The sequence below is a fragment of the Bos mutus genome, chromosome 18 (genome assembly GCF_027580195.1).
Source record: "Bos mutus isolate GX-2022 chromosome 18, NWIPB_WYAK_1.1, whole genome shotgun sequence".
NCBI classification, from domain to species: domain Eukaryota; kingdom Metazoa; phylum Chordata; class Mammalia; order Artiodactyla; family Bovidae; genus Bos; species Bos mutus.
In genome coordinates this window covers 61,910,789-61,937,296 of record NC_091634.1, presented here as the reverse complement: position 1 = coordinate 61,937,296, position 26,508 = coordinate 61,910,789, and positions in this window count along the sequence as shown.

The following is a 26,508-nucleotide window of genomic DNA, read 5'->3' as shown; positions in this document are numbered from 1 at the left end:
GCATACTGAGTGCAGCACTTTCACAGCATCATCTTCCAGGATTTGAAATAGCTTAACTGGAATTCCATCACCTCCACTAGCTTTGTTCGTAGTGATGCTTTCTAAGGCCCACTTGACTTCACTTCAGGATGTCTGGCTCTAGGTCACTGATCACACCATCGTGATTATCTGGGTCATGAAGATATTTTGCACAGTTCTGTGTATTCTTGCCACCTCTTCTTAATATTTTCTGCTTCTGTTAGGTCCATACCATTTCTGTCCTTTATCGAGCCCATCTTTGCATGAAATGTTCCCTTGGTATCTCTGATTTTCTTGAAGAGATCTCTAGTCTTTCCCATTCTGTTGTTTTCCTCTATTTCTTTGCATTGATCGCTGAGGAAGGCTTTCTTATCTCTCCTTCCTCTTCTTTGGAACTCTGCATTCAGATGCTTATATCTTTCCTTTTCCCTTTTGCTTTTCACTTCTCTTCTTTTCACAGCTATTTGTAAGGCCTCCCCAGACAGCCATTTTGCTTGTTTGCATTTCTTTTCCATGGAGATGGTCTTGATCCCTGTCTCCTGTACAATGTCACAAACCTCCATCCATAGTTCATCAAGCACTCTATCTATCAGATCTAGTCCCTTAAATCTATTTCTGACTTTCACTGTATAATCATAAGGGATTTGATTTAGGTTATACCTGAGTGGTCTAGTGGTTTTCCCTATTTTCTTCAATTTAAGTCTGAACTTGGCTATAAGGAGTTCATGTTCTGAGCCACAGTCAGCTCCTTGTCTTGTTTTTGCTGACTGTATAGAGCTTCTCCATCTTTGGCTGCAAAGAATATAATCAGTCTGATTTTGGTGTTGACCATGTGTAGAGTCTGGTGATGTCCATGTGTAGAGTATTCTCTTGTGTTTTTGGAAGAGGGTGTTTGCTATGACCAGTGCATTCTCTTGGCAAAACTCTACTAGCCTTTGCCCTTCTTCATTCCGTATTCCAAGGTCAAAGTTGCCTGTTACCCCAGGTGTTTCTTGACTTCCTACTTTTGCATTCCAGTCCCCTATAATGAAAAGTGAAAGTGAAGTCACTCAGTCGTGTCCGACTCTTTGCCACTCTGTGGACTGTAACCCACCAGGCTCCTCCGTCCATGGGATTCTCCAGGCAACAATGCTGGAGTGGGTTGCCATTTCCTTCTCCAGGGGATCTTCCCGACCCAGGAATCAAGCCCAGGTCTCCCGCATTACAGCCAGATGCTTTAACCTCTGAGCCAAATCGTCAATGGTATAATGAAAAGGACATCTTTTTTGGGTGTTAGTTTTAAAAGGTCTTGTAGGTCTGCATAGAACCGTTCAATTTCAGCTTCTTCAGCATTACTGGTTGGGGCATAGGCTTGGATTACTGTGATACTGAATGATTTTCCTTGGAAATGAACAGAGATCATTCTGTCATTTTTGAGATTGCATCCAAGTACTGCATTTCACTCTTTTGTTGACCATGATGGCTACTCCATTTCTTCTAAGGGATTCCTGCCCACAGTAGTGGATATAATGGTCATCTGAGTTAAATTCACCCATTCCAGTCCATTTTAGTTCACTGATTCCTAGAATGTCAAAGTTCACTCTTGCCATCTCCTGTTTGACCACTTCCAATTTGCCTTGATTCATGGACCTAACATTCCAGGTTCCTATGCAATATTGCTCTTTACAGCATCGGACCTTGCTTCTATCACCAGTCACATCCACAACTGGGTATTGTTTTTCCTTTGACTCCATCCCGTCATTCTTTCTGGAGTTATTTCTCCATTGATCTCCAGTAGCATATTGGGTACCTACCGACCTGGGGAGTTCCTCTTTCAGTATCCTATCATTTTGCCTTTTCATACTGTTCATGGGGTTCTCAAGGCAAGAATACTGAAGTGGTTTGCCATTCCCTTCTCCAGTGGACCACATTCTGTCAGACCTCTCCACCATGACCCGCTCATCTTGGGTGGCCCCACATGGCATGGTTTAGTTTCATTGGCTTATACAAGGCTGTGGTCCGTGTGATTAGATTGACTAGTTTTCCATGCTTATGGTTTCAGTGTGTCTGCCCTCTGATGCCCTCTCGCAACACCTACCATCTTACTTGAGTTTTTCTTACCTTGGACGAGGGGTATCTCCTCACCACCACCCCTCCTGACCTTGAACGTGGAGTAGCTCCTCTCGGCCCTTGAGCGGGGCGTTGTTGTTAAATAATCACTAGCACAGAGCTTAAGGACAAACATACCCTTGAGCAAGATGCACTGTCTTGTTGTGCAATCATTAACTGGCGCTTAAAGAAAGTTAGTCTCAGGTGAAATAGATTGTTGCCATAGCAACTCAGAGCTTAAGAAAAAAATGTCTTATGTGACTAAGGTGAAGGAATGTAGGAGAAAAAAAAAAAAAAAGTTTGTCCCTTCCTCCTCCTCAAGGGCCCTGGACTCCTTATCAACCTACCTAAGAATTAACTCTTTCAGGAGGAAAGCTTGTAATCTCTCCTTTCAGTGTAGTCAGTTTTACTGCACAAGACTGGGTGACAGCAGCATGTGGCCTCTTCCAGAAAGTCTCCCAGTGGGAGGCCAGAGGCATGGGCAGGGCTTGAGAGTATGCTGGGGAAGAAAGTTGATAGGAGGGCATTTCTTAGTCCATTATCACCAGGAAAGCCACACTCATCCCTGGGACTCTGCAGCCAAGGGCATCCCCAGAGCATTGGTTTGTCAATGGGAAGAACTCTCCTGTCCATGAAATTTATACCTGATATTTAGAGTTTTCTTTGCCAAGGTGAGGTCTCAGGGACTTCCTTATAACCCCACTACTTGAACTGAAAGGGGAAAAATAAAAGATTTCTTAATCAAGCATGGGTATGAAGATTTAGCTGTAAGGTTATTCACAATAGAAAATCTAACTAATGAAAAAGGCACTGGTGAAATAATGTGCTTGCACACTTGTTGCTTGCTGCTGGCATTTATTTCCTTTGTTCAAAATATAGGGCTGAGAATGGGAGGGTTGTTGTTCTGAAACTCAAAGAGAATTCAGGGTGTTGTGGTTTCCATGTGATTGAAACAGATCACCCTCAATTACAGAGGTCCCTTTTCAAAGGAAATTCACAAGTGAACATGTGGCCCAAGTTTGTCTGATAAAAGTACACTCAGGAATTTTTCTGGAAATGTTCTTTTTCCTGCTGACATGAATTCCCTGAGGATAATGAGATTGTAAAAACAGTTATTGCAGCCATGCAGGTAGCTGATCTGAAGGAAAAAAATAGAAACTCAAAGGAGAGAATTTCAGAAAAAGAGGTGACATTTTGAATCTCTGGATCAAACTACACCTGAAGCTAGTCCGATTTCTGGATCTATCACTTACATCAATTTGATTTTGAAGGCCAGTAACCGAAAGAGTTTCACATCTACATGGTGGACTAAAATGAAAATTTTCCCCAGTAATTATCTCTGGACAGTAAAATCATGATGTTGGTTTATAAATTCCTTTTCCAGATATAACATCTCTAATGTATCACTAATAAACATGGATTACATTTTAGAAAAGAGAAACAAAGTTATTTCTAATTTTTAAATGATACAACTTTTCTTCTGTACTATTGCTGGTGGTGGTGTTGTTAAGTTGCAAAGTTGTGTCAGACTCTTTGAGACCATATGAGCTGCAGCACTCCAGGCTTCCCTGTCCTTCACTATCTCCCAGAGTTTGCTCAAACTTATGTCCACTGAGTCAGTGATGCCATCCAACCATCTCATCCTCTGTCACTCTCTTCTACTCTTGCCCTCAATCTTTCTCAGCATTAGGGGTTTTTCCAATGAGTCGGCTTTTCACATTAGGTGGCCAAAGTATTAAAGTGTCAGCTTCAGCATCAGTTCCTCCAATGAATATTCAGGGTTGATTTCCTTTAGGATTGACTGGTTTGTTCTCCTTACATTCCAAGGGACTCTCAAGAATCTTCTCTAGCACCACAGTTCAGAAGTATCAATTCTTCAGCTGTCAGTCTTCTTTATGGTCCAACTCTAATATCCATACTGTAGTGTCCTTCAAACCTAGTGGAAGCTTCTATTTGTATATTCTAGTAGCTCTAGTCTGCATGGAGCCTGCCTGCGAGGGCCCAGTCTACCTTTCTATGAAAGTTTACAGACTTTTGACTAAAACTTATATATTATCATGCCTTTTAATTTCTATATCTCTGATGCTTTGACATCTTGGACCTTGTGGGCCCTGGAGAGATTGCCCCTTCCAGACCTAGACAATTCCTAGAGATAGTAAATGAGAACTAACCAATCCCATAGTCCCCAGCCACTTCTGTTTTCAGGCTCTCACTCTCTGGACTGGTGTCCCCCTGCCCTAATCATCCCAGGCCCAGACAACTGGAGACAGCCTCTGTGTCCCAGAGCCTGCTGAAGTTATTTGATTAGCCAGTGCTAAGTCTGTTTACCTTGCTGTAGCTTCCCTTTCCCTCCTAAACCACAGTAAAGGCTCTTGACCATATTTTTCTCTCACTCCTCCTAACACACACTGGTTCTTCCCTCTGCAGCCCTGCCTGGCATGCCCACTTCCCTTAGGAATTATGAGTAACAAACCATCTTTTCAATGGCGATTGTCTCCTGATTATACCTGAATATTTTTAAAAATCTACATTTTAAAACAACTGGTTCATCCATTTGGAGTCAAATACTCAAAAAGGTGCACAGACAAATCCAGCAAATTATCAGTGACAAATGGTTCCATGCTTAGCCACAGATGTGTTTTTTTGTTATTGACACCCAAGTTACAGGGAAAATCCTAGGCTTACTTGGATCCTCTCTCTAGCTTTTTCTAATTAGTATACTGTTACTGCTGCTAAGTCACTTCAGTCGAGTCAGACTCTGTGTGACTCCATAGACAGCAGCCCACCAGGCTCCCCCATCCCTGGGATTCTCCAGGCAAGAACACTGGAGTGGGTTGCTATTTCCTTCTCCAATGCATGAAAGTGGAAAGTGAAAATTGAAAGTAAAGTTGCTCAGTCATGTCTGACTCTTAGCGACCCCATGGACTGCAGCCTACCAGGTTCATCCATCCATGGGATTTTCCAGGCAAGAGTACTGGAGTGGGGTGCCATTGCCTTCTCTGTCTAATTAGTATAATACTAAGCAAATAACAGACAACCAATGCACACTGGTTGTTTGATGAAGCAAACTGATCAGGCCACACAAATGCCATAATGACTGTACAACTATTGTTGGGAGGGGCCTCCAAGATCAGAATTTATAAAATTCCTCTCCCAAGAGATATTATGAGGGTCTATCTTATTGAGGGCTCTCAGAAGCAGGCCCTAAGACTGATTTTCATGCCAAGTAATTTATTTGGGGGACAATCCCAGGAAGCACCAGCAAGAAAGTGAAAAAGAAAAGGAAAAGAAGCCAAAGCCAGATGTGTTAATGTGTCTACTGGGGACCTCTGAAAGACAGGGTAGGGAAGCGGTCCTCAAACTGTGGCACATGTCAGAATCTCCTGGAGGGATTCCTAGAACAGTCTGGGCTGAACCTTCAGAGTTCCTAATTCAGTGGGCTCCCAGGTGGCACTGAGGCTGCTTGCTCCAAGACCATATTTGGAGGCTTCCCTCCACCTCTGTCATCAAAGGGGAAGAAACTGGGCTATTCATCAGCCAGTTGCCTTTCATCATTGACTGAGGGTAGTTCCCAGGAGCAGTGACTCCCCAATACTTGTGGCCTGCCTCTGTGTGTGTGGAGAGATCCTCAGGCAGAGAATTAAGCACTGGACAGAATGAGTATGCATGGAGACAGTGCTGAAAGATGTGGGTAGGACACTGGCAGCATTTGTTACAGCATCCTATCCCAACATTTCTGTGGGGAAGGAAGATAGAGGACACCCACCCCTATCCTATACCCCTTTGTGGAAAGTCACAATGTCATTAGCATAGCAGCATTTCTGAGGAGTCCTGAACTTTTTTTTTTAATTGTGGAACTTAACATTTGCCAAATTTCTTTTAACTTCTTTCAAAGAAGACAGCTTGGAAATCACTATTCTAGACTAAGATTTAGCGACTAAGGCCTACAGAGCAACTGTGACCTTCTACCTCTTTGTGTAAATGAACTTTCACTGGAACACAGGCACACCCATTCTTTTATGGACTGTATATGGCTGTTTTTGCTCTTCAACAGCAAAGTTGAGTAGTAGTGACCAAAACTGTAGGCGCACAGGCCAAAAACATTTACGATCTGGCCCTTAGCAAAATAGGTTGACAGAATCCTGTTCTATACTATTTTCTTCCCATTTCATAGGCACTGAAACTGTGACTTAGAGAGGGGAAAGTGCCTTCCCTAAGGTCACTGAAAAAGGTTGTGGCAATGCTGGGGCAAGAGAGGAGAGTTCCTGATTCTTATGTGCTTTCAAGAGCCTCTTCCTCTCATAGATCTGCCTCATAGTTCCTCTTCCTTTATCTCTTGTTCTCTGTTCTCTTGGCCTACTAATATGAGCAATGATGGATTCTCCAGAAAGAGATCCTGTGCTTCTGTTTAAAGACTCCCTATGTGTCATTAGACCACTCATTCACCAAGTGTTTTGGATAGACCAGTCCTGTTCTAGGCATGGAGTTGCCACAGGAATTAAGAACTGGTATGCTTCTGTCCTGTTTGGAGCCCAGTTGAGCAAGGATGTAAAAATTTGTCTTTTTTTTTTAAAGTGTGTATTGTCTATGCTGAGTGCTTTACAGACAATGACACAAGTGAGGGAGAAGTTGAGGAGGCTGGTTGGGATTTGAAAGCAATGGGAGATTTTTGCAAGGGATGACATTGAAGCTAAGACATATGTATTACAGACCTAAGACATTGTGTGAATACCAGGTGGGAAGAAATGCAAATGCAGTGCCTTGAGATGTCAGTATCTCTCTAGGCTCCAGCTTAATGGGAGGGGAGGGAGGAAGCATTTGATGCAGGGACCATACTAGGGCAAGGCCTTGCAGACCATGATCAGAAACTTGGATTACATTCCAAGTAAGATGAGAGGCTGTGGAATCGATCCCCAGGAAATAGGTTCTGAAGTCCTGTTAGAGATGTAAGCTTTTGCATGGACAGTTCACAAAGGCCTAGATTATGCAAGAAAAGCATAGGCTTGAGCCTGGCAGGTGTTCTGAGGACTGGCTAAACATGCACATACCTGCACCATAGAGAAGCAACATGTGCTGTCCTTAGGATGGCTTTCCATCCCAGTGTGTCCAGGTCAGTTTCTGTCCACATCTATTGCCTTGGGTATTGATTACCCTTTCATTCCTAACAGTGTCTCCATTTGAGTGATAGGTTATACCATCGCCCTAATTATGCCACTTGCTTTCAAGTAATTCAAGCCTTGGCTCATGAAGTACATTACTCTCAGGTCAATAGTTTATTCTACCTTGAAATATAAATTCCTTACAATAAATATAAACAATCACAAGGTTATGTCTTATTTCTCCCTTGGCATTCCACATTCCCAGAGGACAGGACATGTGTGTTTATTTATAAAGAGTGTTTGCAAAGTCTCCCATGAAAATAATACATATGCCTATTACTTTCAAAGTTAGATCATTTAGTCTTCACAATAAAATTTCTGGAAGGGTCAAGGGTCATTTCCCTTTTATGGACAGGAGAAGTAAAGTGACTAGCCAAGATCTCACAGCCAGTAAGTATTAGAATTAGAACTCAAACTTGGATGGAAGTTAGTTCTGCATCTGGGTATCTTTCTACTTCACCATCTTGTAACCTAAAGCCTAGCTGACCTCTGTTCTAGGACAGATATTCACAGTCTGATAAGACAGAAGGGAATCACCTTCCTGTCTGGGCTTTGCAGCTGTAGAGTGCCTTGTAACAGCTGAGTAATAACAGCCATCAGCATTACCAGGTGATCAGGGTGGGGCTGAGGCTGTCCCACAACACAGAGGTTCTATAACTATCTCCCAGTGTATGTCAGGTCAGATGTAATATCCTGTAATGTCAGAGCTTATCAGTCTTTCTTGAGTCAGGCACACGTGACACACACACATTCAAACCTGAGCTGTCAGGGTTTTCAGAACACCAGGCTCTGGGCAGGTACATATAGAATGTGCAGATCACCCAGGGACAGACTGTTAAGCTGAGAGAGCCACACCTGGAGCCTACATCAGCACAACATGGCCTCAAGGTGGCTTGTAAGTTAATCTGTCACCCCATCAGGGACTAAAAAGTGGCTTCCATGGGACTCCAGAGACTGGAGAGTCCTCACTTTGCATCAGGCCAAGGCCTCTGTCCCTCCAGATTCAGGCTCAGAACTGCTGCTGCTAAACCTTATTCTTATCCTGGCTCAGACTCAAGCCATCTGGGTACCCTTGGTAGATCCTCAAGCAAGAGGAGTCACTGGGGGGAGCTAGGTTCAAACACCACCAAGGATCACTTCTCAGTGCCTCTGAGGCTCAGACTCCTCCCCTATAAACCCTGATTGTAGTTATCACCTTGTAGGATTGCCGTGTAAATTAAATACCCAGAGGTTTTCATACAGTAGGTCCTCAGAAAAGGTGAGCTGCTCTCTTAGTTATCACTACCATCACCATTGCCTTTCCTCTTAGAGGCTAAAACCCCAGAATGTGAACGTGGAGGAGACCACCTCCCTGCACTACGGGCTCCCGCATCTCTGTCCTGGAACACTCCATGGTTCATGAAACCTCAGTTATAGATGGCAAAGAAGAGTGCTAACTCACTTCCTGAAAAGTGCTCCCTTGGCCCAGCTCTTCTTCGAGGTTTGTACACCCTGCAATTACTCACGTAATTAAGTTCGTGAGTAAACTGAACTAGGAAAAATATTTTAACCCCTTCCTCTTTTTCTGAGCAAGAGCCATTTATTAACATCAATGGAGGGGGTGCACATCCAAGGGTACATCTTCAATTCTCTATTTCTAACTTTTTAATATTTTCTCTTTTCACTGCACTTTCTCAGGAAAATTTTCAAACACTCTCAAAAGTAGAGAAAATATGACAAGACAAATTTCAACAATTATCACCATTTTGCCATTCCTTTTTTAATAGGCCCGATACACATACATTTTAAAGGCAAATTTCCAACATTATGCCATTTCACTCATTACATCCTTGTTAGAGCACAATAAAAAGCAGGAGCTGAGATGGGGAGCAATGGAGAGTGGACCAGGCTGTCCAAGCACTCAGACAACTTGTCCTGGGATTGGACCTGGGCCCAGAGCTTCGGAAACTGCTATTTACACACGTTTCACAACAAAAGGAACCAATGAGAGGAAGGAGAATTAGAGGTAGATCTGGAGGAAGTTGCATTGGAACCTGGCTTGGGGTCTAGCGATACAAGTTTCAAGAGCAGGGTGATTCTCTCTACTGCCAAACATACAATCTAAAAGTTATGAGTTAAGTTTTATTTGAGGATCTTACTGTCAATTGTAGCCCAGGAGACAGACTTTCAGATAGCTCTAGGGAACTGCTCTGAAGAGGAAAGGGAGGAACCAGGACATAAAGTAGGGTTTTAGGGAGTTTTTTTGCTAGGAAAAAGCATGTAATTAAACATAAAAAGATTACTGCTAATCACAAAGAACAGATATCTCAAGTTAATGATTTTAATCCTTGTCTATGCATGGGAAGATGCAAGAGCTTGGGGCACATAGAAATTATTCCTTAGATATGCATTTAACTATTGAGGGCAAGTGTCCAAAGCACAGATTGTCTCCTATTTTTTTCCAGCTATAATTGCCCTCAGGACATACCATTGAGGGATAGGGAGTGAGGTGGGAGGGGAGTCTGCAGTGGCTGATGGCTTGATGGTGAGCAATATTTCTTTTTTACTAGAATGGCAGGCAACATTCTTTGATGGCAATTTCTTGGGACAAAAAGTACACAAGTATTTCTGGGAACAGTGGGAACGGTTGGCATCCCATGCCCCTAACACCAGTGTGGAGAACTTTATGGAGCCCTGGAAATGTCAAGCTAGAGGTACATCCACACTTGGTCCCATAGCAGGAGAGATAATATAACCATCCCCTGGGACTCTCAAACAGCAGCCTTGGAGAAGAATGGCATCACCAGACAATGAACAGGAAGTTGGACAAGAAGTTGGAAGCTCTAGTCTCCCACCACCCAGCTCCAATCCTGCCAAGTGCAGACTCTGCTATCTCTTTCCACAGAAGTAGGCTTACAAGAGGAAGCAGTTAAGAGAACAAACATTTGACACACCAAGGGAGCAGCAAGTCAGCTTCAATAAGATGAAAATGTTTCTCCCTACCACCAAAAAATAAAAAGAAAATGTCTCTTCTGATCAAGAAGAAAAGGTGTGCCCATTTTATGGATGAGGAAAAAAGCCCCAGAAAAGAACACTGCTCAGAATAACAGCTGGCAAACCAAAAAGCAGACCTACTCAGTCTCCTTCCTCATCCTTTCCTCCAAGATCAAGATTAGCTCCCGGAGTTGGAAGTTATTTCTGTTGGGAAACATTTTTGTATGACTGATTCACTAATCAACTTGGTTTGGGCTTCATAAAAGGTAGTGCTGGGAACACTGAGTCAGTCCTTCTTTCTTGCTTCCATCCTGCACAGAGGAAGAGAATGCAAAAAGCTAAAATATGCAACTGAACACTTGAATTGATTTCCACTGGAGTTTTAGTCACCAAGAAAGTTCTTTATATTCTGCAGAAATGCATTTTTATTTCTGCTCAACTGGTGAAAAAGAAGGAAAGATACTTCAAGATGACCTAACCTAAGAATAAAAGTCTCTGGAAGCAAATGGTAGTTAAACAAAGATAACGTTGGCTAAACAAATATTCCACTCATCAAAAGGAACAGATAAAGAGAATTCCCAAGTTCTAAATTGTGAGAACAAATGGGCCTCTTCTACATTCATTTCTCACCTTTATTCCAATCAGGTCCATGCCTCAGGCAAGGTCTGGGATGGTCTCAGGACCAAAGAACATGAGTAGGAAAGTGTGCAGCAGCCTTGTCTCCAAGTAAAAAATCAACTGTAATAAACTAAAGCATGTGGCTTAGGTGCAAGACCCTGTGCTGGCCCTGGAGTTGAGAGGGGAAACCTGAGCACTATAGCCCTTAACCTCAAGGGATTCTGGGTCTCAAGAAGGACTAAGGTGCATACATAAAGGTGCATTAAGGTGTTACTCAGGTGTGCTCAGGGAGGGCAGGCTGGGAGCTCTGGTGATGCTTTCTAGGGGAATTTCTAATATTATGAGTGATCAAGCCACTAATGGACCATTTGATATTAAATGGAAACCCTAGATTTTAGTTCTGTGTGCCCAGGGACTTTGGGTTTTTTCTAATTAAAAAAGTTTTTGGCCATGACCCATGGCTTATAGGATCTAAGTTCCCCTACCAAGGATTGAACCTGGGACACCACAGTGAACACACTGAGTCCTGACCATTGGATCATCAGAGAATTTCCCCAGCGACTTTTATTGAGATGGCCAGATGTCCAATACAGAGTAAGTCTTGACCAGACTGGTTCACTACAGTGCCCCTCCTTTCTTGTGCTTCCCATCTTACCCAGGCCCCACACATAGGCGGCACCTCTCAGAACCCACACATAGGACAGTTCAGGCAGCCCTGACTGTCCACCCCTGATGAATGCTCTCAGAGTCAAGTTTTCAGAGCTGTTGATAATCTGGCAATTAAGCACCAGGTTGAAGGAATACAGTTTGAATCCTTTGATAAACCTGGGCATGCTTCAGCGCTGTTGCCTTCTGTTTTCAATCATCCTGACAATGCAGAGGCAGATGTAGAGTGATGCATGTGTTAATGATACCTTCAGAGTAAGGCCAGTATAATATAGATACCAATGCCTGAGGCTGAATTTCTCAACTGCTTGTAACTGGGTCACTATCTTTAGTTGGAACCTCGAGCCCAAAATGTCAAGCAGGGAAAACAAATTGAATTGGACTGAGAAGAAGAAACCAGGGGCGGGTTTTCTATTCCATATCTTCTAGCCACTCATTATGAATATGGAAAAAAAAGAAAAAAAAACTTTTCCTAGCTCTGGGCCTCAGACTTTCTCACCTGACTAGCCAAAGGTATGGACTCACCTTTGCTGACTGAAATAAAAATGTTCAACATGAGAGCTGGTAAGTTTTAGTTTTATTGTGGTACTTACTAAGGACTAAATCATGGAAGACAGCCTCTCAGAGCTCTGAGGAATTGCTCCAAAGAGGTAGGGGGAGAGGGCAAGCATATATGTGATTTTGGTGAAGGGGTTACATGTAACGAAGCACACATCTCAGTCAAAGGTTGCTGCTAGTCCTGAGAAACAGATATCTTAGTTAATGATATTATTGCTTAGGAGCTAGTTAAAACTATAGGAAGATATGAAAAATCAGGTTCATAAAAAATTTCTCCTGAAAATATCTAACTATCTAAAGGCCTGTTCTGCCAGTTTTCTCCAAGCACAAAGCATCTCATTTCTGATCCCTACCCTGAACTCATTTCAGGGTGTGTTAAAGGTCAGCAGGTGCAGTGGCTAATGGACCTAATCCTAATGGAGCTGAATGGTGAAAAACATTCTTTAGTCGCCACCTTCAACTGGGCATTCTATGAATCAAAGATGAGTAACACTCAAGGAAGAAATAACTCAGCTCCATGAAGCAAACCACTCTACTGAAAAGTACTTTCAGGTATCTGTAACACTAAGGTTTATAACAAGGTCTCATATCTTTGCCAAGGAGAAGTGGAAAGAAAAAAATGTTTCACAGGGTCCCACCTGACAGTTTTTAATTGTAATATCAGTGAGTGAATAAGGCAAGAGTAATACACAGTTAGATTTCCCCATAGAAAGTTTCCACCAGCCCAGCCCAACAGTGTGCCCCTCCAGATTCAAGACTGTCAATGTTGTTCTATTAAAGAAATCCTTTGCTTTTCAGATCAGATCAGTTGCTCAGTCATGTCTGACTCTTTGCGACCCCATGAATCACAGCACGCCAGGCCTCCCTGTCCATCACCAACTCCAGGAGTTCACTCAAACTCACATCCATCGAGTCGGTGATGCCACCCAGCCATCTCATCCTCTGTCGTCCCCTTCTCCTCTTGTCCCCAATCCCTCCCAGCATCAGAGTCTTTTCCAATAAGTCAACTCTTTGCATGAGGTGGCCAAAGTACTGGAGTTTCAGCTTTAGCATCATTCTTTCCAAAGAAATCCCAGGGCTGATCTCCTTTAGAATGGACTGGTTGGATCTCCTTTCAGTCCAAGGGACTCTCAAGAGTCTTCCCCTTTGCTTTTAGGGGACATAAAAATAGCATACTTTCCAAAATATATAAACAGTTCATATAATTTAATATAGAAAACAAAAACAAATCACCCAATTTTTAAAAATGGGCAGAAGACCCAAACATTTTTCCAAAGAATACATATAGATGGCCACCACATGAAAAGATGCTCAATATTGCTAATCATCAGAGAAATGCAGATCAAAACCAGAATGAGATATCACTTCACACATGTCACAATAGCTATCATCAAAAAGATCACAAATAACAACTGTTGAAAATGACGAGGAAAGGTAATTCCTGTATACTATTGGTAGTAATGAAAATCAGTGCAACAACTATGGAAAACAAATGGATATTCCTCAAAAAACTAAAAATAGAATCACAGTGTGATCCAGAAATTGCACTTCTAGGTCCATATCTGAATAAAATGAAAACACTAATTCAACATGGCACATGCAGCCCGATATTCATAGCAGCATTATTTACAATTGCCAAGACACAGAAGCAATCTAAGTGTTCATTAATAGATAAATGGATAAGGAAGATGTGGTATAAGCACATGCACACAATGGGATCTTATTAGCCATAACAAAGAATGGAATGCTGCCATTTGCAACAACATGTATTGACATAGAAGGTATTATGCTTAGTGAAAGAAGTCAGAAAAATACTGTAGATTAACACTTATGTATGCAATGTGGGTGACCTGGGTTCCATCCCTGGGTAAGGAGGATCCCCTGGAGAAGGAAATGACAACCCACTCCAGTATTCTTGCCTGCAAAATCTCATGGACAGATGAGCCTGGCAGGCTACAGTCCATGGGGTCGCAAAGAGTCAGACACTGAGTGACTTCAATTTCACTTTTCCATGTAATCTTAAAAAAGAAAACAGAAACAGACTTACAGGTATAGAGAACAAACTAGTGGTTACCAGTGGGGAGAGGGAAGTTGGGGAAAAAAAGATGAGGGCAGGTGATTAAGAGTTAGAAACTACTATATATAAAACAACTAAACTACTATATATAAATAAGTAAATAATAACACAGGGCCTAACAGTTTAGTTCAGTTCAGTCACTCTGTCATGTCCGATTCTTTGTGACCCCATGAACTGCAGCATGCCAGGCCTCCCTGTCCATCACCAACTCCCAGACTTCACCCAAACTCATGTCCATCGAGTCAGTGATGCCATCCAGCCATCTCATCCTCTGTTGTCCCCTTCTCCTCCTGCCCCCAATCCCTCCAGGCATCAGAGTCTTTTCCAATGAATGAGTAAACTCTTCGCATGAGGTGGTCAAAGTATTGGAGTTTCAGCTTCAGCATCAGTCCTTCCAAAGAACACCCAGAACTTATCTCCTTTAGAATGGACTGGTTGGATCTCCTTACAGTCCAAGGGACTCTCAAGAGTTTTCTCCAACACCACAGTTCAAAAGCATCAAATCTTCAGCATTCAGCTTTCTTCACAGTCCGACTTTCACATCCATAGATGACCACTGGAAAAACTGTAGCCTTGACTAGATGGACCTTTGTTGGCAAAGTAATGTCTCTGCTTTTGAATATGCTATCTAGTTGGTCATAACTTTCCTTCCAAGGAGTAAGCATATTTTAATTTCATGGCTGCAATCACCATCTGCAGTGATTTTGGAGCCTCCCAAAAAATAAAGTCTGACACTGTTTCCACTGTTTCCCCATCTATTTCCCATGAAGTGATGGGACCCATACAGGGCCTATAGCCAATATTTAATAATATGAATTCCAGTTGAGCTATTTCAAATCCTGAAAGATGATGCTGTGAAAGTGCTGCACTCAACATGCCAGGAAATTTGGAAAATTTAGCAGTGGCCACAGGACTGGAAAAGGTCAGTTTTCATTCCAATCCCAAAGAAAGGCAATGCCAAAGAATGCTCAAACTACTGCACAGTGGCACTCACCTCACACGCTAGTAAAGTAATGCTCAAAATTCTCCAAGCCAGGCTTCAGCAATATGTGAACCATGAATTTCCTGATGTTCAAGCTGGTTTTAGAAAAGGCAGAGGAACCAGAGATCAAATTGCCAACATCTGCTAGATCATCAAAAAAGCAAGAAGTTCCAGAAAAACATCTATTTCTGCTTTATTGACTACACCAAAGCCTTTGACTGTGTGGGTCACAATAAAGTGTGGAAAATTCTGAAAGAGATGGGAATACCAGACTACCTGATCTGCCTCTTGAGAAACCTATACGCAGGTCAGGAAGCAACAGTTAGAACTGGACATGGAACAACAAACTGGTTCCAAATAGGAAAAGGAGTACACCAAGGCTGTCTATTGTCACCCTGCTTATTTAACTTCTATGCAGAGTACATTATGAGAAACGCTGGGCTGGAAGAAGCACAAGCTGGAGTCAAGATTGCCCGGAGAAATATCAATAACCTCAGATATGCAGATGACACCACCCATATGGCAGAAAGTGAAGAAGAACTAAAAAGCCTCTTGATGAAAGTGGAAGAGGAGAGTGATAAAGTTGACTTAAAACTCAACATTCAGAAAACGAAGATCATGGCATCTGGTCCCATCACTTCATGGCAGATAGATGGGGATACAGTGGAAACAGAGTCAGACATTATTTTGGTGGGCTCCAAAATCACTGCAGATGGTGATGGCAGCCATGAAAATAAAAGACGCTTACTCCTTGGAAGGAAAGTTATGACCAGCCTAGACAGCATATTGCAAAGTGGAGATATTACTTTGCCAACAAAGGTCTGTCTAGTCAAGGCTATGGTATTTCCAGTGGTCGTGTATGGATGTGAGAGTTGGAGTGTGAAGAAAGCTGAACACCAAAGAATTGATGCTTTTGAACTGTGGTGTTGGAGAAGACTCTTGAGAGTCCCTTGGACTGCAAGGAGATACAACCAGTCCATCCTAAAGGAGATCAGTCCTGGGCGTTCATTGGAGGGACTGATGCTAAAGCTGAAACTCCAATACTTTGGCCACCTCATGTGAAGAGTTGACTCATTGGAAATGACCCTGATGCTGGGAGGGATTGGGGGCAGGAGGAAAAGGGGATGACAGAGGATGAGATGACTGGATGGCGTCACCAACTCGATGGATGTGAGTTTGCATGAGCTCCGGGAGTTGGTAATGGACAGGGAGGCCTGGCATGCTGTGATTCATGGGGTCACAAAGAGTCAGACATGACTGAGTGACTGAACTGAACTGAACTGATAAGTAGAGTACAATCTATAAAAATATAGGATCACTATGCTGTAAACCTGAAACTGAAACTAATATACTAATATGCCTGGAACTAATATAAAACTGTAAGTCAAACATTCTTCAATGTTAAAAAAAAATAACTGCATGCTTAAGGTATATTGGAACCTTACTGACCTGGAAAAAGGAAATATCCAAGTTCAGCTGGCCCTAACCATCACGTGGGAAGAAGAAAATACTCAACTCGAGACCTCTCTAGTCACTCTGTCCTACCTAAAATGAGAAAGAAATACATTAAGAAAAAATTATAAAGTTCACAGCCCAGTGTCACATGATCATTAAAAGACAAGACCTAACAATAGGACTGTGTGCAGGTCAAGAAGCAGCAAAAGAACCAGACATGAAACAACAGACTGGATCCAAATTGGGAAAGGAGTACATAAAGGCTGTATATTGTCACCCTGCTTATTTAACTATATTCAGAGTACATCATATGATATGCCAGGCTGGATGAAGCACAAGCCAGAATCAAGATTGCTGGGAGAAATATCAATAACCTCAGATATGTAGATGAAACCACTTTTTATGGCAGAAAGCAAAAAGGAACTAAAGAGCCTCTTGATGAAAGTGAAAGAGGAGAGTGAAAAAGCTGGCTTAAAACTCAACATTCAGAAAACTAAGATCATGACATTTGGTCCAATCACTTCATGGCAAATAGGTGGGGAAACAGTGGAAACAGTGTCAGACTTTATTTTTTGGGCTCCAAAATCACTGCAGATGGTGACTGCAGCCATGAAATCAAAGACACTTGCTCCTTGGAAGAAAAGCTATGACCAACCTAGACAGCATATTAAAAAGCAGAGACGTTACTTTGCCAACAAAGGTCCATCTAGTCAAAGTTTTGGTTTTTCCAGTAGTCATGTATGGATGTGAGAGTTGGACTATAAAGAAAGCTGAGCACCAAAGAATTGATGCTTTTGAATTGTGGTGTTGGAGAAGACTCTTGAGAGTCCCTTGGACTGCAAGGAGTTCAAATCAGTCAATCCTCAAGGAAATCAACCCTGAATATTCAATGGAAGGACTGATGCTGAAGCTGACGCTCCAATACTTTGGCCACCTAATGTGAAGAGTGACTCGTTAGAAAATATTCTGATGCTGGGGAAGATTGAAGGCAGGAGGAGGAGGGGATGACAAAAGGTGAGATGGTTGGATGGCATCATCAACTCGATGGACTTGAGTTTGACCAAACTCTGGGGGATGGTGAAGGGCAGGGAAGCCTGCTAAGTTGCAATCCATGGAGTTGCAAAAAGTCAGACATGACTGAGCGACTAAGAAATAACAACAATCATAGGACTATAGAATGCTCCCTCTCCCCACACACCACATCACCACACACAACAAAGGAGCACCTCAATACATAAGGCAAATGCTAATATCTATAAAAGGGTAACTCAACAATAACACAAAATAACAGGAGGATTTTAACACCCCACTCACACCAATGGACAATTGTCCAGACAGAAAATAAGGAAATGCAAGACTTAAATGACACATTAGACCTGATGGAGGCAGTTGATATCTACAGAATATTTTATGCAAAAGCAGTAAAATACACCTTTTTCTCAAGTTCACCCAGAACACTCTCCATGATAGATCACATCTTGGATCACAAATTAAACCTTGGTGAATTTAAGAAAATTGAAATTGTATCAAGCATTCTTTCATTATAAGACAATGGGATTAGATATCTGTTACGGGGTGGGGGGGGGGGACTGTAAAAAACACAAGCATATGGAGGCTTAACAATATGCTTCTAAGCAGCCAGGAGGTCCCTGAAGAAATCAATGAATAAATCAAAAAGTACCTAGAAACACTGATAACTAAAATATGACAATATAAAACAATGAGATATTGCCAAAGCATTGTTAAGATGGAAGTTTAAGTAATACAAGCATACTTTAATAAATAAGAAAAATGTAAAATAAAGACTTAACCTTAATTACACCTAAATCACCTAGAAAGTAGAATAAAAAATTCCTAAAATTTGTAGAGGGAATGAAATCATAAAGCTCAGAGCAGAAATTAATGAAAAAGAAATGAAGAAAAATGGCAAAGTTCAATAAAACTAAAACCTGGTTCTTTGAGAAGATAAAAAATTGTCAAATCATTAGGCATACACATCAAGAAAAAAAAAAGAGAGGGCTAAAATCAATAAAATTAGAAATGAAAAAAATAAATTTAGAAAAAAAAAAAAAGAAGTTACAAAAAAACAGCACAGAAATACAAGCAATTATAAGAGACTACTTTGAGAAACCATATGGCAACAAAATGGACAACCTGGAAAAAAAAATGGTCAAATTCTTAGAGAGCACAACCTTCCAAGACTGAACCAGGATGAAGTAGAAAATACGAACAGACAAATAACAAGCAGTGAAACGAAAGCTATAATTGATCTGTATCCAACAAAAAAATGCACAGGCCCAGGTGAATTCACAGGTGAATTCTACCAAATGTTTAGAGAAGAGATTACACCAATCCCATTCAGATACTTGCAAAAAAAATTGCAGAGGGAGGAATACTCCCAAATTCATTCTATGAAGCCACTGTCACCCCAATAACAAAGCCAAAGATGCCACAAAAAAGAAAATTACAGGCCAATATCACTGAGAAAATAGATACAAATAATCCTCAACAAAATTCTAGAAAACAGAATCCAACAACACATTAAAATGATCATACATCATGATCAAGTGGGCTTTATCCCAGGGACACAAGGATTCTTCAATATATGTAAATCGTCATTGTGACATATTATATTAACAAATTAAAAGATAAAAACCACATGATCATCTCGATAGATGCAAAAAAAGCTTTTGACAAAATCCAACACATAAATATATCAATTTATTATAAAACTCTCCAGACATACACCCTCTTCAAATAACACAAGAGGTGACTGTACACATGGACATCACCATATGTTCAATACCAAAATCAGATTGACTATCTTCTTTGCAGTTGAAGATGGAAAAGCTCTATACAGTCAGCAAAAACAAGACCAGAGCTGACTGTGGTTCAGATCGTGAACTCCTTATTGCAAAACTCGCACTTAAAATGAAGAAAGTAGGGAAACCACTAGACCATTCAGGTATGACTAAAATCAAATCTCTTACAATGATACAGTGGAGGTGACAAGTAGATTCAAGAGATTAGATCTCATAGATGGAGTGTCTAAAGAACTATAGACTGGAGTTCGTGACATTATATAGAAGGTGGTGACCAAGACCATCTCCAAGAAAAAAGCAACAAGTTAAAACGGTTGTCTGAGGATGCCTTAAATATACCTGAGAGAAGAGGAAAAAGAAAAGGCAAAGAGAAAAGGAAAGACATACCCATTTGAATGCAGAGCTCCAAAGAATAGCAAGGAGAGATAGGAAACCCTTCTTAAGTGATTAATACAAAGATAGAGGGAAATAATAGAATGGGAAAGACTAGAGATCTCTTCAAGAAAATCAGAAATACCAAGGGAATATTTCATGCAAAGATGGGCACAAAAAAGGACAGAAACAGTATGGACCTAACAGAATCAGAAAATATTAAGAAGAGGTGGCAAGAATACACAGAAGAACTACACAAAAAATATCTTTATGACCCAGATAACAACGATGGTGTGATCACTCACCTAGAACCAGACATCCTGGAATGTGAAGTCAAGTGGGCTTTAGGAAGCATCACTACAAACAAAGCTAGTGGAGGTGATAGAATTCCAGGTGAGCTACTTCAAATCCTTAAGGATGATCCTGTGAACGTGCTGCACTCAATATACTAGCAAATTTAGAAAACACAGCAGTGGCCACAGGACTGGAAAAGGTCAGTTTTCATTCCAATCCCAAAGAAATACAATGCCTAAGAATGTTCAAACTACCGCACAATTGCATTCAGTTTACACGCTAGAAAAGTGATGCTCAAAATTCTCCAAGCCAGGCTTCAACAGTATGTGAATTGTGAACTTCCAGATGTTCAAGCTAGATTTAGAAAATGCAGAGGAACCAGATATCAAATTGCCAACATCTGCTGGATCATCAGAAAAGCAAGAGAGTTCCAGAAATACATCTACTTCTGCTTTATTGACTATGCCAAAGTCTTTGAATATGTGGATCACAACAAACTGTGGGAAATTCTGAAAGAGATGAGAATACCAGACCACCCTACCTGCCTGCTGAGAAATCTGTATGCAAGTCAAGAAGCAACAATTAGAACCTGACATGAAACAACAGACTGGTTCCAAATTGGGAAAGGAGTACATCAAGGCTGTATATTGTCACCCTGCTTGTTTAACTTATGTGCAGAGTACATCATGTGAAATGCCAGGGCTGGATGAAGTGCAAGCTGGAAACAAGATTGCTGGGAGAAATATCAATAACTTCAGATATGCAGATGACACCACCCTTATGGAAGAAAGAGAAGAAGAACTAAAGAGCCTGTTGATGAAAGTGAAAGAGGAGAGTGAAAAAGGTAGCTTAAAACTCAGCATTCAGAAAACTAAGATCATGACATCTGGCCCCATCATTTCAAGGCAAATAGATGGGGAAATAGTGGAAACAGTGACAGACTTAATTTTGGCAGGGGTTGGGGGGGGGCCTCCAAAATCACTGCAGATGGTGACCTCAGCCATGAAATCAAAGGCACTTGCTTCTTGGAAGAAAAGCTATGACCAACCTAGACAGAGTATTAGAAAGCAGAGACATTACTTTGCCAACAAAGGTCTATCTATTCAAAGCTATGATTTTTCTAGTAGTCATGTATGGATATGAGAGTTGGACTTTAAAGAAAGCTGAGCACCAAAGAACTGATCCTTTTGAACTGTGATGTTGGAGAAGACTCTTGAGAGTCCTTTGGATTGTAAGGAGATCAAACCAGTCAATCCTTAAGGAAATCCACCCTGAATATTCACTGGAAGATCTGATACTGAAGCTGAAGTTCCAATACTTTGTTCACCTGATGTGAAGAACTGACTCTTTGGAAAAGACCCTGCTGCTGGAAAAGATCGAAGGCAGGAGGAGAAGGGAACAACAGAGGATGAGATTGCTGGATGGCATCACCAACTTGATGGACATGAATTTGAGCAGGTTCCAGGAGCTGGTGATGGACAGAGAAGCCTGGTATGTTGCAATCCATGGGGTCACAGAGTTGGACATGACTGACTGACTAAACTGAACTGATGAAAAACACGTACTTCTCTGTTAGCTCAGCTGTTAAATAATTCATCTGCAATGCAGAAGACCCTTGTTTGATTCCTGGGTCAGGAAGATCCCCTGGAGAAGGGATAGACTACCCACTCTAGTATTCTTGGGCTTCCCTGGTGGCTCAGATGGTAAAGAATCCACCTGCTATGCAGGAGACCTGGGTTCTATTGCTGGATTGGGAAGATCCCCTAGATGAAGGTATAGCAACTTTCTCCAATATTATTGTCTGGAGAATCCGCATGGACAGAGCAGCCTGGCAGGCTACAGTCCATGGGGTCGCAAAGAGTCAGACATGAATGAGTGACTAAGCACAACACAGTACATGACAAATGCATAGCAAACATTCTTCTCAGTGGTGAAAAAATGAAAAGATTCCATCTAAGATTATGAACAATACAAAGGTATCCACTCACCACTATTATTCAGCATAGCTTTGGAAGTCCTGGCTATAGCAATTAGTGAAGAAAAAGAAATTTTAAAAATCCAGATTGGAAAAGAAAAAGTAAAATTCTCACTGTTTGCAGATGACATGATACTATACATAGAAGACCCTAAAGATTCCACTAGAAAGTTACTAGAGCTAATCAATGAATCTAGTAAAGTTGCAGGATATAAAGTTAATACACAGAAATCCCTTGAATTTTTATACACTAGCAATGAAAAATCAGAGAAACTAAGGAAACCCTCTCATTGCAACAAAAAGAGTTAAATATCTAGAAATAAAACTACCTAAAGAGACAAAAGACCTGTCTGAAGAAAACTATAAGATACTGATGAAAGAAATCAATGATAACACTAATTGATGGAGAGATACATCATTTTTCCTGATTGGAATAATCAATATTGTGAAAATGACTATAATACTTAAGGCAATCTACAGATTCAATGTGATCCCTATCAAACTACCAATGGTATTTATTTTTCACAAAACTAGAACAAAAAATGTCACAATTTGTGTGGAAGCACTGCTGCTGCTAAGACGCTTCAGTCATGTCCGACTCTTTGCGCCCCCATAGACGGCAGCCCACCAGGCTCCCCCATCCCTGGGATTCTCCAGGCAAGAATACTGGAGTGGGTTGCCATTTTCTTCTCCAATGTATGAAAGAGAAAAGTGAAAGTGAAGCACAAAAGAACCCAAGTAGCCAAAACAATCTTGAGAAAGAAAAACATAGCTGAATGATTCAACCCTCCTGACTTCAGACTATACCACAAAGCAACAGTCATCAAGTACACTACTAGCACAAAAACAGAAATATAGACCAATGGAACAAGTTACAAAGTCTAGAGATAAGCCCATGCATCTACAGGCACCTTTTATGTGACAAAGGAGGCAAGAATATACAATGGAGAAAAGACATCCTCTTCAATCAATGGTGCTAGGAAAATCAGACAGCTACATGTAAAAGAATGAAATTAGAACAGTTTATAACACCATACAAAGATAAACGCAAAATGGATTAAAATTTTAAATTTAAGGTCAGAAATTATAAAGCTCTTAGAGGAAAACATAGGCAATAAAAAAAACATAAATCACAGCAAGATCCTCTTTGACCTACCTCCTAGAGTAATGAAAACAAAAGCAAATGCAACCTAATTAGACTTAAAAGCTTTTGCATGGCAAAGAAAGCAGTAAACAAGATTAAAAGATAATCTTCAGAATGGGAGAGAATAACTGCAAATGAAGCAACTGATAATGGATTAATCTCCAAAATATTTAGGCAGTTCATAGGGCTCACTATCAGAAAAACAAACAGTCCAATCGAAAAATGGGCAGAAGCCCTAAACATACATTCTCCAGACAAGACATACCAGTGACCAATATGTGCATGAAAAGATGCTCAACATCACTCATTATTAGAGAAATGCAAATCAAAACTTCAAGGAGCTATCGTCTCATACCAGTCAGAATGGCCATCATCAAAAAACTACAAACAATAAAAGCTGGAGAGCATGTGAAGAAGAAACTCTCTTGCACTGCTGGTGGGAATACAGTAATAAATCGGTACAGCCAGTGTGGAGAACTGTATGGAGATCCCTTAACAAACTAGGAATAAAAGCACCATATGAACCAGCGATTCCACTGCTGGGCATATATCATGAGAAAACCACAATTTTTTAAAAAATAAATGTGCTCCAATGTTCATTACAGCATTGTTTGCGTTAGCCAGGACATGGAAGTAATCTAGATATCCATAGACAGATAAATGGATACAGAAGTTGTGGAATATATATACAATGGAATATGACTTGGCCATAAAAAGGAATGAATTTAAACAGTTGTAGTGAGGCACATACACCTAGACCATTTTATACAGGGGGACGTAAGTCAGAAAGAGAAAAACAAATATCGTATATTAGTGCATATATATGGTATCTAGAAAAATAATACTGTGAACCTGTTTACACAGAAGAAAGGCAGATGTAGATAGAATGGACTGGCATTGCAGGCAGATTCTTTACCGACTGAGCCACCAGGGAAGAATATCAACCATTTTAGAGTACACACATAAAATATACAGTTGCCTAAAGGATTGAATTATTCTTATATGATCTTTTTAAAGATGTTTTTAAATTTGCTTTTTAATTGGAGTATAATTGCTTTATAATTTTTTAATTAATTAATTTTAATTGGATGATAATTATTTACAATATTGTTGTGGTTTTTTCTATACATCAACCCAGATAAGAGTGTGCAAGGGCTGAGGCTTATTAGGGCTCAGTTGTTTAGTCATGCTGGGGAGGGGAAGGGACATGGCAGCTACAACTGGGATGTACTGGGCAGTGCCTACGAGGGTAAAGACCCCCTGGATGTTGCTACAGACTGAGGTGGGTGGTGGACTCTCCCAGAGGAATTGTCCAACTGGTCTTGGGTCCCTAGGAAGAGCCAAGCTACTTAGGCTCCAACCAAGGTGTGGGCAGTAAAGTGTACCTGCTCACAGTCTGGTGGCAGTTGCCACCTCTGGGGTTGGTGCTTTACTTGCTGCCTCAAGCACTCTCCCTGGCCTTGGCAGTGGCTAGTGGCTTATGTTCCCCTTTCTAGATTGTAAACTGCAGTTGTGTCTAGTTTCTCTGCTGGTGCTGGCACTCCTGCTGGCTTTGGTGATCGCAGCTGGGTTCACAGCCGCTGTCGCGGAGAGCATCGAGTTAGCGTTCTGGCAGTAGCAATCTCTTGCCTCTCTGGGAGGCCCAGGCTTTTCCCTGGACTCCCTCATCTGTGTTGTACTAGCCCCCTCAGAGTATCTTAGTACCGAGCCCCCACTGGCTGTGGGCACAGGCACTGAGCTGCTTCTCAGCCTGGAAATGTGGCTTGACAAAGATCTCTGTGGTGAGTTTTCTGTTTTGCCTCCTGAGCACCTGTTGCTGCATTCCCCTCTGAGGTTCCAAAACCACCCCCTCGACCCCACCAGTGAGGGGGTTTCTGAGTATTCGGAAACTTTAACTCCTTCATGACTCACTCCTCAGGGCTCAGGTCCCCAACCCCAAATCCTTTTTTATCTTTGTCTTTTGACCTACCTCACTCTGAGGAGACTGGCTTACCATTTTGGAAGTCTGGGGTCTTCTGTCAGCATTCAGAAAGTGTTCTGCAGGAGTTGTTCCACATAGAGATGAATTTTTGACATGTTTGTCAGGGGAAGGTGATCTACCTATCTTATTCTTCCACCATCTTGAAAGTCTCCCCTGATCTCCATCAGCACAATTTTAAAGAACAAGGACAAGATCCTGGAACATGTGAAGTCTGCTGTGCCAATGATGTCAACAATAATATTACAAGTGTGCAAAGGTGATGGAGGATTTGGAGAAACTTCTCAGTGTACTGGTGCTGGATCAGCATCAGGATCAAGACCTGCTCAGCTTATTGGTGATTTAAGAGAAAGCTAAAAGTCTTTATGAAGACTTGAGGGAGAAACACATGAAGAATCAGAGAACACATCTTTTAGTGCCAGCCATAGCTGATTTCATCAATCCAAGGCTAAAGCCACACTTTACAATGTAAAAGTAAGTGACGAAGCAGCAAGTGTAGGTACGGCAGCTGCCTGGGGATTTCCTGAAACATTTCGAGAAATTACTGATGAAGGTGCACATTTACCAGGGCATGTTTTAACTTGGATAAGACAGAGCTGTCCTGGAAGAGACCCAGACCAAAGTTAAATCAGTAAGGAGGAAAAGTTGATGCCAGGCTATAAAACTGCAAAGGATAGACTCACTCTGTTGTTTGATGGCAATGTTTCCACAGATATGAAGCTGAAGCCTCTCTTAGTTTTTCATTCAGAGGACCCAAGAGCCCTTAAAAACAGGCTGTTTTACTGTTGTGTGAAAGAATAACCTCAAAATCTGAGTTACACAGGCCATTTACCAAGACTGGCTTTTCCACCACTTTATCCCAAAGGTAGAGAATGGGATGTTTGGAGAAGGACATGCCATTCAACCTTCTTTTGCTGCTCGACAATGCTCAACAATACCTCCTACTCATGGATGACTGTCATCCCAACATCAAAGCAGTATATCTGCCATCAAATACTACATCACTCATCCAATCTATGGATCAAGGAGTTATAGTGACTTTCAAGAAATGTTATTGACATCACACTTCTCCTCAGGCAGTAAAGGTGAGTGACAAATCAGGAGCAACCTTGCAACAGTTTTGGAAGGACTCTAATACCTACAAGGCCATAAAAAATCATGGACTTTGCTTGGTGTGATGTTATAGCTGTCACCATGAATGGGGTTGGGAAGAGGCTTGGCCTGCAGTTTGTTCATGATTTTTGTGGATTTGAAGTGCATGAGAAGTCCAAAGTGGACTTTAGGAACTTAGTGACCCTCAGTGAGAAGCCGGAGCTAGACATGCAAGAG